We start from the raw sequence: 6,939 nt of genomic DNA on the forward strand, positions 1-6,939 counted from the left end.
CATCATGTTCTTGTGCAATCTCCACTTCCTCCTCTTCAGTATCCTCCTCCCTCATAGGCGAAAGAGAGCGAGAAGGCATCTTGATAAGACCTTCTTCAACAGTAGGAGGCAGAAAAGGTTAGAGAGAAGTTTTCTCTCTATCAACGGGTCCACCAGATGACCTGTAACATCCCAAATTTCGTAATAATAAATAAAGAAAGTTCATGATTTAAAGCGCGTGTTAGTATTTAATTAGAAGAAATAAAAGAAAAGAAAATGGACTTGGAACAATTAAGATGGATTAAGGGATGAGATGGGCTTTAAGGAGTACAAATACTCCCTTAAACCCTCTAAAACACTAAATCCTCATTCTTTCCATCTTATTCTCTACACACACTAAAAAACACACACATATTACTATAAATACGACCGAGAGAGAGAGAGAAGAGGGAGATTCGAGATCAAATGAACGTTGGTTTTTGATAGATCCTTATTATACAAGATATACACAAGATCTAGAGTTCATAACCAAGCTAGCCGAGACCAAATGAACACGTAAAGGTATGTTCTTGATCTTAAAGTTTATGTTAAAATAAACGGTTGGCCTTAAAACTTAAACATAAAGTAGATTGGGTATAAACGAACCTTAAAGTAACAAACTTGATGTTATAATGGACGTAGCGAACTTAAACTTACGAGTGGTTCATAAAATAAACCCTAGATCTAGTTTTGAAAGTTTTACGCTTAAAGGCTCAAACTTTGAGGTTAACCGGGTCAAACTTTGGCCGAGAACGGTTAAGGAAACATTTATAAGTCTATGCTGGGCCATGACAAGGTGTTAAGGCTAAGACGGGTATGGGATAATGACATTAAAAACCAACCGTGACCCTTAAGGGTCAGGTCGGTAGATTACAACCCTACGGGTTGCATACAAGGGCCCAGACTCGATTACTTATGTTAAACCGCATACACTCGTGAGTCGCTGACTCTGTAGTCCCATACAATGCTAAGAGTTGTCACAACCTAAATCTCTTACAAAGGACTTGTGTAAAATTTATATGATTCGCTTACAAGCTAAAGATCGATCACACACATGTTGATCGATTACTTTTAAGTTGCATACATACACTCGATTACGTGGGCATATCGATTACAATGATACCAATTCGCATACAATCGGGACTCGAGCACTTTGCCCTTATCCTCTTACAACTTAGTACACTCGCATACATACACTTGATTACACTTAATATCGCTTACAACAGGAAACCCGCATACAAGCTAAACCCGATTACAATTATATGTTTGATTACAAGGACTAACGATCACAACATAGGTAATAAATTACTTTGGCTATCGATCAAAATTTGCTTGATTACCTTGGATATCAATCACAATGGACTCAATTTCATAATGGTTCGATCACCTTATATGTATAGTTACATTGAGGCTGCATGTATAGACTCGCATACAATAGAAGCTCAATCACAACTACCCTATTCGTTTACAATCCATTTACAATGAGATTCGATTACTTTAGACTTGATCACATTGACGTTCAATTACAATATACCCAATTACATTACCCCTATCGATTACCCCCTTTAACTCAATTACAAACGAGGATTTGAATGCATAAGGGTCATTCACTTACTCTATGACTCGTTTACAGCTAAGCTCACTTACAAGGGGACTCAGGTCCAAGAATATGTCCAGTTACAAGTTAGATCTCACATACAACGCCCAAACCCGAATACACTATGTATGCTCACATACATAGAGGCCCGATTACCCCCTAGATGTGATTATAAACAATACCCGAGCTCTAAATGCATATTATCATGCAATGATGACCCGAACACTTAGAAACACCCAACCACTATTGTAATCTAATGAACTAATAAAAGAATAAATGGATACGATAGATGCTTAAGGATAAAATATCTAAGTAAAATGTAATATAATATAAAACTATGCTTATGGATAAAAAATGAAAGAAAAAAAAAGAAATATTAAAGTAAATGAAAATATTCTAAGTATAAAGTAATCTAATACAACACCATTAGATTTGACTAGACTTAGCCATTTTGGTTGAAATACAAATAGAACAAGTTTTAATACGTGTAACTTATATACAGTTAGCAGAGCTCAACTAAAGAAAGGATTAACTATTAACGGAGAAAGAAACATAATGCAGGTGAGTTTCAAGCCCCATTCCTTGTTATGTTTTCGGGGCTGTATGCATACTCGATGTGATTTGTTATTACACTTATCCTAAGTGATAAGTGTATGCCATATGTAATTTATGTGAAAGGTATGAATGATTTCTTGTTAGTACGTGAACGATCTTCGGATATTGCACATACTGTCAAGTTATAATTATGGATATGAATGCTATGTATAATGTATGAATGATGTGTACGTATGCTATGAACGAATGTAATAGATGGTCATGTATAGAAGAAAGGGACTGAGCCCTAATAATACTCAAGGTAGAAAGGGACCAGACCCTAATAATATTCGAGGCAGAAAAGGAACCGAGCCCTTATAAATCTCGAGGCAGAAAGGGACTGAGCCCTAATAATACTCAAGGTAGAAAGGGACCAGACCCTAATAATATTCGAGGCTATAAAAAGGGACCAGACCCTAATAATATCCGAGGCAGAATAGAATAATGAAAAGTAGAGCTTAGAATAAAGTATGAAGGTAAGTATATATGTTATGAATGAAGTATGAAAGTATAATGTACGTATGAAAGTACGTAGTTATGAATGTATTGTATGTGGTATGATTAACTAGAACTCACTCAGCGTAGCTGACTTTTAGTATGTACACAGATGAGTAGGATGAAGCAACTCGCTTGAGGGGAACACGTGGCAAATGAATAAGAGGGCTGGCATTTGAAGACTCAAGACGTTTTATAAATTATATCTTTGATTTGAAAGACAATACGTTTGATAAGACAAAGTTATGGATTAATATGTAATGTCTTATGAAAGTTAAAGTATTCCACGAATGTTTTATTAACTCTGATGATTAGAACTGTGTTTATGAGTAAATCCAACGACCCAATGTAGGGCACCGGTAACAGGGCCTTACATGACCCACCAATGGTTTTCTTCAACGAACCTACCGAAAACATGTCAGAACCAAAACATAAATCGGCAGAAGAGACCAAAAAGTCATACTTGCGGAAGAAGCAGACTTCTCCGCTAGCTTCTCACTAAGCTTAGACTTGGGGTGTTGGTTACCATAATTGAGTTGTCGGTGAAACCATTATCATGCGATCAAACGCTGGTCACTATGACATGATGTGATTAATATGATGGACCTCTCCGAATGCGATAAATAAACACAATAGCAAATAACAAGTAGCAAGTAGTCATTCAATTGATACATAACACAAATAAAACCAGTTTGCATTTGAGAATATGATATAAAAATGTAACTTGATAATTTCTACGCATAAGTCCCCAAAAGATTTAAAAATGGTAAAATAAGGGAGTGATTACTCATCTGATTAGATGAACCAAAGACAAAGGATGATGTGAGAAAGTTAAACCCTTCGAGATATACCGTCTAGGATTCCTAGTTAAATAATATAATAATAAGAGTTAATAATAAATGGGATAACACTCATAATGGATTTAAGACTTCGATGTGATTTGAGTTATGTTTGGGATTATAGTATTATTGATTGAACGATTGATCTCTACGGTTATTGTTATTGAGAAAACAATATTATTATTCACCATTTTATTTATAAGATTATTAGCTTTATTATTAATATAAAATTTTAACTAAAACATGAGATATAAATATAAGACAAATATATAAATATATAAATAATAAATGTTTAAGTAAATATAATGCAATTATGTAAATAAATACAACTTGTAGTATATCAAATAATTTAATACAAACGACTAAATATATAATTATCATATAATATATATTTTGGAAGTTTTTAACGAAAATCTAATGGTATAAATATAGATAACACGTTTAGTACGTTTATCATATTTTTGTTTAAAAATAAATTATTTATATATATATATATATACATATAATACACACAAACACACACACATTTATAATAAATGTACGAAGTTCGTAAAAACGTTTAAACGAGAAGAATCATCAATAATGATGTTGGGTTTTAATAAAATAAAGTTTATTATTAATATATACTTATAAAACATACACACACACACATATATACAAAAACTTGCAACGGGATTAATTAACAAAGAACATAAACTTTAAGATGTCGGTTTAATAAAATAATGTTTATTTAATATTTAATAATAATTTATAACTCTTTTAAAATCATCAAAAAAATAAACAGAATAAACATCAACAAAAACGGGCTCGAGGGATTCAAACCCGTGCCCCCTTGCCGTCCAAGTTTTAACTTATATGCACCAGCCAACTGGGCTGGTGTCTAACTCATGTATTATACAGAAACAAAAATATTTAAACACGCATTAATATGAACCAGATTAACTATGAACCCTAGCAATTGAAATCGCTTAATCTAGTTGACGTTTGATTGACTAGCCATAGGGTTATTGAAATTGAGTTAAAAACGACCTTGTTACATATATCAATTACCTCAAACAGTGAAGGATGGATGATTAATTGGGACGGTATAGGGCCAACAATATCTTGAATCAAAACTATTACGAGCAGGCTACGATAATGCAATTAATCATGGAGATTTATCTCGTGAGGTGGAGGAGAAGATGCAGACGAGCTTAATTTCCCTATGACCCACCATCAATGGTATATCGATATGATATTACACGACGGTTAGGTTAAGAACTCAATTAATATAATATTGATTTTGTTTTTTAAATTAATTATGTCGGTAAGCGTCGTTTAAGCATCAAGAACGATTTGCTAGGATCAATTCCATGTTTAGGACGAAGATTGTGGTTCAAGAAACTTAAACGGGTCAGGGGTTTGTGAACTGGATCGGGCAAATGGGTTTGGGAAACGGGTTAATGGGTTCGTTGAAATATAATTACGATATTTGCTAAAAGGTCCTTGTACTATGGATGGGGGTACCAAATGGGGTTAGATAATGGTTTAGGGTTGAAAGTGTAATTAGTTCAAAGTTATTATGAATATTATAAATATATTTAACAATAATAATAAAATAAAATAATAACTCGATAATTGCGGTATTTTATTGATAAAGATTACCCGAAAACGATAACGGGTCGGTTATTGGTATTTAATATGTTATATAAAAACCCGAGTTGTTACACAACACGGCCATGATCAACAATGGGACTATCCTGACGTTTTTTCTTCTTGCTAGCTCTCTTGCTCGATGAATGGGTTAGATCAACAATATCCTCTAGAGGCGGACCTGCCAAATGCAAATCATCAGAATCAATAGAGTGGCGTGGTGAATCCTTAGACTTTTCACTATTCGATAGGATCACTTGCACACCATCCGCAACCATAGCAGTTAAAGGTCGAGGATTAAGAGTCAGCTGAATAGCCCCCTCAACACCAACTAACGGAAATACCGTTTTCGCGAGTATCTTTAAGAATTGGAAGCTCCCCATGCAGCAAGTCGCGGCGAGTCATGATTCCAGGCCCATCCTTAAATAGAAAATTTATGACACTACCCATAGATGCAAAAAAAAAAAAAAAAACATAGAAAAACAGATTCAGTGGAAGCACACGAACAAAATGAGACGTAAACAACATTTACACAAGCCATTGCAACCATAGATCAGAGTCTTGTGAGGTCGAGACCAAATCTGATTCATCCCAGCAGCAACCAATGCATACTACTAAATAAAACACTAAGGAGTCTCCCGCGTAGTAAGAGTTTTGTACTGATACTGATATTGAAAATCATGTGGAGGCTCATCTTCGATAGTAACAAAAAGATCTCGAGAGTTCATGGGTATCGGAATGGCACTGGTATTGAGGAAGAAGAACCTTTATTTCCACTCATGGAGACTCCGCGGAGCATCTCCGAAAAACTTCACCTCCTTATCACGAAAGAGGAAAACATACCAGCCACCCTTGGTGTACATCTTGTAGAACACCAAGCTGACTACGACATCAGAACTTGATGTAATGCAAGCGCATCATACCAAGGGGGTGAACTTGGGTAATATGCAGACCGTAGTGCAGCTGAACATCACAAACGAACATAGTAATGGGAAGACGGAAATTCCCATGGTTGAAAAACTCAGAATACAAAGTTAGCATACCCGGAGGGGCATCCATGGCGGTGCTACCTATGGTGGAAGCTCCGACCCCCATTTTGGGGATGTGTGATACGAAGAAACGATAGTTTTAAAATCAGATATGCACCACTTGATGACGACATCACGGATAGAAAACCCACCGGCCTTTTTCTCGCTTTTCTTCTTGTCAGATTCTTACAGGTTGAAGAAGGGGCCATTAAATTGTTGTTAAAAAAATAGATGGAAATACGTAAGAAGTATGAAGAACAAGAAGGAATAGGAGGAGAGTGAAGAGAAAGAAAAGAAAGCAGCCTATATATACAAATCACAATTGGCGGTTAGGGTTAAAATCGAGAATTCCGGAAAAAGTGGAGGTCCAATAAGATCATGACACATCACGTGGGAAGTTGGAAAATCCAAACCAAGTGGGCTTGTTAGTCCTATAGACGGATCTTTCAATATGATATCAAAGATCTCAATGTTATTGCGGAATATAACATGAGATGATTCAAGAAACACGATTTGGAATACTTAGACAACACCAACAATGCTTCAAAACATACGTATATTGACGTCAGATGCTTAAGCACTTACAATACTCGTTCAACAATACCTAGTGAGCGGCCAACCTAAAACCCTATACATAACATGTATATATAGACAAACTACAGCCTAGCCTGACAATAAGCCCAAGCCTACGGAGATCACATATAGATCTCGGTTTACATAATCACACAAGGCACGA

Source organism: Bidens hawaiensis, unplaced genomic scaffold (assembly GCF_021521415.1).
Source record: "Bidens hawaiensis isolate Kalapana, Puna unplaced genomic scaffold, B.hawaiensis_p1.1 tig00007614_1, whole genome shotgun sequence".
Classification (NCBI taxonomy): Eukaryota; Viridiplantae; Streptophyta; class Magnoliopsida; order Asterales; family Asteraceae; genus Bidens; species Bidens hawaiensis.